Source organism: Meleagris gallopavo, chromosome 10 (genome assembly GCF_000146605.3).
Source record: "Meleagris gallopavo isolate NT-WF06-2002-E0010 breed Aviagen turkey brand Nicholas breeding stock chromosome 10, Turkey_5.1, whole genome shotgun sequence".
In the NCBI taxonomy this organism is placed as follows: domain Eukaryota; kingdom Metazoa; phylum Chordata; class Aves; order Galliformes; family Phasianidae; genus Meleagris; species Meleagris gallopavo.
Window position 1 is genome coordinate 12,657,364 of NC_015020.2, and position 9,106 is coordinate 12,666,469.

Genomic DNA, 9,106 nt, shown 5'->3' on the forward strand with positions numbered 1-9,106 from the left:
GATATCTTCCAGAAGCTCCTTGCCCAAGGAGGTTGTGGATGCCCCATCCCTGCAGGCATTCTAGACCAGGCTGGATGTGGCTCTGGGCAGCCTGGTCTGGTGGTTGGTGACCCTGCACACAGCAGGGGGTTGGAACTGGATGAGCACTGTGGTCTTCTTCAACCCAGGCCATTCTATGATTCTGTGATTTGTGCAGTACAGTGGAGGGTAGAAGTCTCCAACAATAGTTCTGCTGGAGGGAGTTCAGGTAGGAAGGAAGGGAGCTGTCTAGATGTCCTGTGGGGAAGTCAATGGATGTGCACGTCTCCTTACCCTTTCTGCTTTCTCTGCCAGGCTAGTCTTTCCATAGTATTATTGCTATAGCAAATCCAGCCCTCACTTTTAAAGTGGGAAACAAAGAACACTAGCAGTGCCCTTCAAAAAATGTGCACATACCCTTTCCCACCTACCCAAAAAAGAGTGGGGATGGAGAACATAAAAGACACAAATCCCTTATGTTCTCCAAAGTCTCGTGTACGTTCAGCACACTAAGTTTCTACTGTAAGCCTCTGCTTCCATTCCAAACCAAGCTAAAATTATCCTTCTGAAGTCTTTCCTAGACAAGCTTTTGTTACATGACTCTTTTGGACAAGCATCAATCTGTTTCCCAAAAGCCTGTCTTCCAGGAATGGCTTAGTGCTGGCTTTGGGGCAGGTGTTCAGATACTCTGCAGCAGACGCTGCTTTCTGGTGTAGCCCATCACTGCAGCATGCTGCAAAATGGCAGTCTGAGCATCCCTTAATGCTGGAAGTTTAACCACAGCTGGAGCTGGTTCTTTGAATCCTGTCAGTTCTATTTGCATCGAGTTGTTTCAGCTGATGTGGTGCTGCTTAGAAAAACACTGAGGATCCATACAGAAGTACTTATTTCCCTCATCTTTAAAGGCAGCTTTAGCCTGTACATTTTTAACATCTTCAAAATCCGTTGGTGTTTGTGGCAGTAGCTATTCACAGTTGCTGTTTTCATGTTGTCAGTCACCTTTTCCAAACGGCAAACAAAGCAAAGTGTACTCATGAAGAACTTTGATTCCAGAGTGGCAACAGGGGTGGGACACAGTGTCCTGAGGAGCCCTCCAGGCCTTGCTCTGCCTTGTCTTTAAGCAAAGAGTAATTGATATCCAAATGTCTCAGGTTTTGTGATTCTATTTTTTAAACTCTGAGCTGGCTTCGTTAGCGTATCAGAGATGGCAACTGAATGCATTTCTAGGCACGGTTTCTAGATGCATTTGATGTTGGGTTCTTTGTCTTCCCTTTCTAGGTAGTTAGAGAACTCTTCCAGCCCTGCAAATGAGGCAAACTGTGTGAGTAATGAGCTACTTTGTCCTGTGTCAGAGTGCCTTCTCTCCAAGTGCTGTTTGCTGTCTGGATTTCTGACCACTGAACAAGAAGTGTCCATTGTGCTTCTCATTTTTCATTAATTTTGAAGGTAATACGTGCATCCAAACAGCTGTTTTCATTGGCCTGAAGTACTAAGCTACCAATAAATTTTCCTCTTGATTTTTAACTCTTGCAGGCCTTTGGGATTTGGTTATTTCAAGAGTTCTTGCTTGGTTGGGTTTGCGGACTATTTTTTTTCTCCAGAACTGGAGTTTTCCCATTTAGCTGGAGCAGCAAAACTGAATGGGAACATCTGGCTTATTTCAGAGCTCCATCAGTACAGACCTCCCTCATGAAAGCCACAGTGATGTCACGTCCAGCAGCACAGGAGGGAATCAGAGCGTGCTCCTACCAAGTCAGCACAGCCCCGAGGTATGTTATGGGTAGTGCTCTGCAGTGAGGCAAAGGACTGCCTGATGTTGGCCCTGATCATTCGGTTACTTCTTTGAATATAAATGTACGCGTGTATGTCCTTGAACAACTATTTCTTTTTTTAGGCTCTTAAAAGAAAAATAACTTTTTAAGGGAGTTTTGGTTTCTTACGCATTTCTTTTTTAATCCTTAGAGAGTTCCCTTTTTGCTGCAGAGCTACGGCTTTGGTCATGGGCTCATTTGCACTTTACTCGTCTTCGTGTTTATGGAGTATCAGTGGATTAACAACAAAAAAAGACAAAAGCAGTAATATTTGACCTCCAGAGCTGGCGATGTCTTTTCCCCTTCCTCTTTGTCCTCATCTTTTCACAGTAAAGAAACAAAGTAAAACATTTGGTGTTTGCTTCCAGGTGATCTGTTCTTTTTCACCCTTCTCCTCCTCTCCCTGGGGATGGAGGCCCCCACCATCCTTTGAGATGTCAGGAATTCTAGGCGAAGATTTATGCAGCAGCATAAAGAGGCATTAGACCGTGTAGTGAGGGTCAGACATATGGTAGCAATGATTGCACAGCCCTGTAAAGCAGCCTCCCTGCAAAGCCCTGGATGCGTTGTGAGAAGTCTTTCCTTGGAAGCAACGTGCTTAAAGATGCCCTTGTGTCTGATCTGGTCAGGTACGTGCTGCACACAACAAGGATGGGAACAAACAATGCTGTTTTCCTTTCCCAAAGTAAGTTAAATTCACTTCTGTGTGGAAATGAGATTGAAGCCCGTGTTTTCTTTCTTTCTTGACTCCACTCGGTTAGCTGTTGAGAATAGCAGCTCCTCAGGTCTCTGGTAATGCAGTCTTCACCTCAAATAGGGATTCTAAAATATTTAAGCATTTCTCTCCTGAGGCTTCTTGCTTCCTATTTGTTTCTTGTTGCTAAGCAATGCATTTATACCCCCAAAATTAAAATTTACAGCTCTCAAATTGTCCCTCAGCCTTATTCTCCAAACCTCACATCTGTAATGGGTTTTCCATCTGCCAGTTTTCCCAGGCCGCCCCATCCATCCTCCAGTCTGCAGAGGAAAAAGCCTTGCGGTGGAGGGTGTTTTTTCCCCTTTTTTAGCCTCCATCTGTAATTAATTTTCTTGCAAAGCCACATCTGTCTGTATGGGGCAAGGGAAGTGGGGAAAGCGAGGTAAAAAGTGAAGTCACTCTCTCCCTTTCCCAGTAAAATGCAGCGTTTGGCAAACGCAATTGTAGTTCCTCTGGGCATTTTAGTCTTTCCCTTCCATTCTCCTGCCCTCACCACCCCTTTCTCCAGCGCAGTCAAACAGAAAGGTGCAGTGGTGTTGGTGCTCAGCTGTGGTTCTGCCGGCGTGGAGCTTGTGGGTTTGGTCTGTGCTGCAGCCCACATCTGACACTGCAGTGTGTTTCTGCTGCTGGGGTTGCTGCAAATGCTGCTGGCGTCCTCGGGAAAACTTCCTTCTGTCAATATTTGAATTTTCAAAGCCGTGCTAAATAGCTGCCGTGATGTTTCTCTTTTAAAGACTAAGAAATAGCTACAGTGGTCCCAGTCAATATTCCTTCTCTACCATCGCTCAGTGCAGCCGTTCCAGAAATTTTAATGTTCTGCAGACCACCGGGGAGCTTCAAACAAGAGCGGGGCTGGCTGTGAGGCTGGTGGCCTGCCTGCAGCAGGAAGGGAAGGAGAAAGAAGGAGAAAGAACCTGCTGTCTCGGCCCGCCCAGATTGAACCCAAAGCACAGAGGCTTGGTGAAGATGCTCTTCTTTGGAGCACATGAACATCCTCGCTTTCCCCTTGAGAGTTGTCAGTGGAAGAGATGTCCTCTTCTGCCTCTGGAAGCAGCTGGCAGAGGTTCCAGAGCCTGGCCTTCCGTTGGGTCACTATTCTTATCTCATTACATCATCTGCCACCATCGCATTCCAACTCTTCCAGCTTCCTTCAAATTAAAAAAACAGTCACACAATTTAGCAGAGGAGGCGGTCATCCTATAGAAAAGTCCTTGAAATGGGCAATGGCAAGGAAGGCTGGCCACTGAGCAGCCACTCAGCCCAGTCCACAGGCCAGCTTCTGCTTCACTGTAACCTCATGAGCTGAGAGATGCTGAGCTGGGGAGTCCAGGTCTCTGCTCTCAGCCTCTGGGCTTGGCTGCTCGTGGGCCTTAGGACAGGTTTGTAATGGAAAGTAAAAGTACACTGGCTCCTCGTGCAGGAGAAACATGAAAACTTGAGCTCTGTGGGAAATCAGACCCTCAGATACTTTTGGACATCTGGGTTTCCACCTTGCTGTACTGTCAGAGCTTGAGCTGGATTCTAGTTGGAACACCACTGTTGTCAGCAGTGCTGACCTGAGTTGCCAGCATCTCGTCCCTGCTGCCACAACGCTGATGCAGCTGGTTGGTGAATTAGATGGGGTAATTAATCTGTGTTAAACGTACTTCCTTTATTTGCCAGGTTACTTTTAGCCAAGGTCATTTCCGCAATGCACTTTACAACGGCCCAGGCAGCTGCACAGTACTGGCAACAACTGGTATAGGGATGGGAGGACAAACAGTGACAAGCGTGTGCAGCTCAAGTTAATTCTGCCAAAGACACACTGCTTGCTGCCCTACCACTTAGCACCAGAGGAAGGAGCTTTGCATTCCCTGCTGAAAGATTATTGCCCCGCAGGACTCCCTCCCACCAAACCACTAGCAAACCTGGAGTCTTGCCCCTTCTCAAGCCCCTGAAACCCTCAAGTCATCCCCAGATCATGACTGTGTCTTTCTGGTCTTCATATTTTAAGAAACGTCATTTTAACACTGGCTGTGGGAGGAGAAAGGGAGCACAGGACAAACAGGCTGCCCTCTGAGGAGCAGGCTCCTGAAACTAAGCTGCTGAGGACATCAGTCTGATTCCAGCATGAAATGACCCAAATCTGAAAAAACACTGACACCCTGTGGAGACGTACGGAGGGACATTATGCAGATCTTACTGGCCCTCGTTGGTACCATAGGGTTAATTACTGAGTTATTTCATGTCCTATTTTAGATGGGCCATTTGTCCGACTTCTTCCAGATTCATCGTCTTACAAAGTCATTAAGAAAAGAAATGATCTCTTTTCAATTAGAATGGATTTGTTTTTTTTTATCTTGTAGCTAAACCCATAACCATTCATTTGTTAAGAAGAAAATTTCTTGGTACAAGGAGGAATATTCTTAAAGATACAAAGAACATACCTGAAATGGGTTGGGTTGCACAAAGGCTGTTCTTCTGCACACCTAGAATCATAGAATCAAAGAGTACCCCAAGTTGGAAGGGACCCACGAGGATCACTGGGTCCAATTCCAAGTCGGTTGATTGTGTGTGTTTCTGACAGTGCTTCTGGGCAGAGGCTGTCTCAATTAAAATTAAAAAACAGATATGTGCATTTCCCTTTTTTGCTTGAGTTGAGCACAGGATCCCCATCTGGATCAGAGCTGGATAGCAAGGAGTGTCCTGGTGCTTTGAGTGCAGCCATGTGTAATGAAGCCCTTTAAAGACAGCACCTCATTTCTCATAAAAATGGATATTTCACCTCCAGGACTGCAACTAAATTGCAAACTTTACTAACTTTAAGTCACATCAGCCCTCCCTTGAGCTCCGTGCTTCCATCTGGGTGAAGATGGATATTTAATATTTGGTGTGGAAGCAGTGACCTGGCCCAGCAGTGTGTTTGTTTGTAGCAGGGAGCCCTATCTCAGTGATGGGGTTTCCATGCAGACCCAACACGTCTATTTGTAACGAGGTTTGAGATGAAAGATATTTATAGACACTTAACAAGTTCTTATGGACAGATTCAGCTTCCAAGACTGGAAACACTCATGGAAACAGGATTGTGGACTCAAACAGTGAATAGCTCAACCTCAAAATGGCTGAGCACGCTTTCTCCCTCCCCTCACCCCCAAAACACCCCCAGGGTGTGTTCCAAATGCAATATTCCCAGCCGTGCCAGCTGCAGATAGGATGATGTGTGCTTCCCCTCCGCCGGGCTGCCTTGGGCCCCAAGAGCCATCACTGACAAAGGTGTATTTCCTTTCAGTTGTCTCCCGGATTTATTGCCTCGAAGCTGTGCCGCCTTCTGATCAAAAGTGGGTAGATAAATCTGCTCCATGTTCTGCAGCGACTGCCTGCTGCCCTGAAGGAAGCGTGTCATGTCTGTAAGGAAGCGTTTCAACCTGCAGCCGTGGAGTACAAACAGCATCAATCACTCCTTTCAAACAAAGGTTGGGTGAGTTTGGGTGGTCTCCCCTCTCACCAGGAGAGGAGCTGGTAGCCTTTAGCATGAAAGCAGCCCTAGAACCTCAGCAGTCTCACAATCAGCCAAGTTAGGGTCAAGATTAAATTACTCCAAGGGAAAAAAAAACATGCACAAAGTAAAAGTCCCCGCAGTCAGTTCTCAGCCTGTCTGACCTCTGTTAAAAGCACTGAGCATGCTTTCAAGGAGCTGGCTTGAAGAATGAAGCACTTCCGTGCTGTGAATCAGATAAGAGTTGTGCTGATAAAAGAAAAAAATTGCCATGACTGCTGACAGCCTAAGAGAGCGATAGGAGGAACCTCTGGGGCCTCTGTGCAGTGTACTGGCTTTGCTCTGTAGTCAGATATCATTTGAATATCTTCATTTGGGTTAATACTGACATACAGGACAGGAAGGGAAGCAAAGATATAGAAACCTGCTCAGCCTGACTGGCACGCTATTGAGGCATGGTGACTCCTTGCTGTCTATCAAGTGAAGGGAATTCAGCCTGTCTTGAGAAACTTCCAAGAATACTCTTGTTTCAACCCTTGCATCTAACACTTCTATTGTTTCTAGCAATAACAGCAAAATGCTCCTCTTCAAACAAGACTTACTGTAACATACACAGAATTTTTTCTGTATCGGATTCTACCTTACAAACACTGATTACGCCCACTGTTGCCTCATGAAACAAGCATGCCAGACTTGCACCTTGATTTGAAAATACTCCGAGACGATAAAAGAAGACTTTTTAATCTCTCATTCCTTTGCTGCAAAGCTTGAAAGCACAGAAAAACCACCTGGTTTTGTTGGGTTTTGTTTGTTTAGTTGTTGTGGGTTTTTGGTGTGCAGGCAGCTGTGAGGTTTCAATGACTCCATGTTCTTTCTCGTTAGCCAGCACAGCCTCTAATGTGAAGGATGCAGATGTCATCATGCTCCATAGGAAACCAAGTGAACAAACTTTGTTTTGTTCTTCAAAATGACTCTGAAAAAGAAAGGTTGGTGGCAAAGGGAATTGGGTTCTTCACTTCTTGAACTGCCGCTGTGGCACCAGGGGACAGGGTTTGGCAATAAGCAAGCAGAAAAACAGACAGAAGCAAGGAAAAGGGCCTGCTGGGCTCAACGGGTAGAGTAGGAATGCACAGCAAGCAGTTTCTGTTTCACTTGGGTTTGGGGAGCATCAGAAATCTTGCTCAAAGCAGTGTTCCATCCTTCCCTCTGGACGGGTCCAGGAGGGCCTTCCTGATCTGTCTGGTCCTTCCAATGCCAGCAAACATGCTTTTCTTCTGCTCTATGAGTGCTTGTGTGGCTTAGCTGATGGTTAAAGCTCTGGTTTGTGCTAAGCTGGTTTATGTCTTTATAAAGCTGGAATAGTAAATGTGAGCAGGGTGAATGGGCCCACATGCAGTCAGCAAGAAAACTGCAAACCCTGAGTCTACTACAGAGACCTGGTTATCAAGGAGACTCTGACACACGTTATACTTCACCCATAGCCCGTATGCCATTCATGTGCCACTCTCAATGATATCTGAAAAGTCATGGCAATCAGGTGAAGTCCCTGGTGAGTGGAAAAAAGGCAACATCACACCCATTTTTTAAAGGATAAAAAAGATGATCCCAGGAACTACTGACCTGCCAGTCTCACCTCTGTGCTGGAGAAGATGATGGAGCAGATCTTCCTGCAAGCTATGCTAAGGCACATGGGAGGCAGGGAGGCGATACGTGAGAAGCAGCATGGCTTCACCAAGGGCAAGGAGGTAGCATCTATTTTATTGGAGAATTTTGGTCTGAGGGCTTGTGTTTGGAGCTCGCCCTTAGTGTCACCCTGCCTGAAATAATTTCTGTGGCTTCAGCTTATTGTTTCCATTGGCTCATGGTTTTATTTTACATAGATACCTTCTGCAAAGCAACTGTCAGCTCGCTTGGCTGAATTTAAGTGTTGTTCTCAACTCAGGAATTTCTTTTGTACTTTAAAAACCTGGCTTCAGCCTGTTGCCAGGATCACACACCTCTCTGAGCAGGAAGATCTGTGCAGCATTGGTGACAGTGCCTATATTGATTTAAAGCTTTTTCTTCAGAGCATGCTGAGATTTTTCCTGGAGCAGATAGAATTATTTAACAGTCTCTCTGGCCTCCTTCCACACCGGGCCCAGCTTTTGAGGCCGTCCTTGGCCTGCTCTCCTCCAGTCAGACCTTGTTCCCCAGCCCGAGCTCCCATGCCCAGTACCAGTTCAGGTTTTGCTGGCAGCCGTGGTTCTATCAGCTCTTTTTCACGATCTTCTTGCAGTCTGCTGCCTCCTTGGCAAAGGATATCAGAGCTTTTCTTCCTGCCTGCTCTCCAAGATGATGGCTCACCACAACCATTTTCCTTCCTCTATCCCAGCCCCTCACTTTACCCATAACCTAACCCACCTGGCCCCATGGAAATCTCAATGTTTCTATGGCTACAGTGCTCGGCACTTCAATATTGATGTGCTAATTAATAATGAAAGCCATAATTGTGGTTGGGTTTAAAATTTTAATTAGCTGAGGAGTCAGCAGAGAGGTGGTCCATAACAATGAGAGGGTGCTATTCATATACATACATATAGCATGTACCTTTCCCTCTAGCAATAACACTGCACAAGAAAAGTGTCCTGTGTGTGGGTGGCCGGAGCTGTTAGAGTGATGGGATGCTGAGAGATGTTAGGTAGGACTGCTCAAAGTTCTGTTGAAAAAAGAAATGGTTTTTATTCCTCAGCTTAAAAATGGAAGAGAAAACTCCTGGAAGGGAATATATTTTCCATCTCAGACAGTATTTGTTGCAGTCTTAAATGAGGGGGGGGTTTTGCCTTCATGTGTTTGAGGGTCCAGAGGAAAGCCACAAAGATGATCAGGGGACTGGAGCACCTCCCCTGTGAAGACAGGGTGAGTTGGGCAGCCTGGGCTGGTATTAAATGCAGAGGTTGGTGGCCCTGCATGCAGCGGGGGGGTTGGAGATTCACGATCCTTGAGGTCCCTTCCAACCCGGGCCATTCTGTGAAATGCTCCTCCATCTCTAAGCCAAGCAGTAAGGCG

General features: G+C 46.2%; 1 long non-coding RNA gene across 1 annotated transcript; it reads left to right on the top strand.

Annotated features, from left to right (window-relative positions):
• The first annotated feature begins 133 nt into the window (after positions 1-133).
• Positions 134-5,450, top strand: LOC104912349. Its single transcript, XR_794616.3, has 3 exons — positions 134-1,464; positions 1,683-1,787; positions 1,981-5,450. It is a non-coding gene; the product is annotated as an uncharacterized LOC104912349 (long non-coding RNA).
• The last annotated feature ends 3,656 nt before the right edge of the window (positions 5,451-9,106 follow it).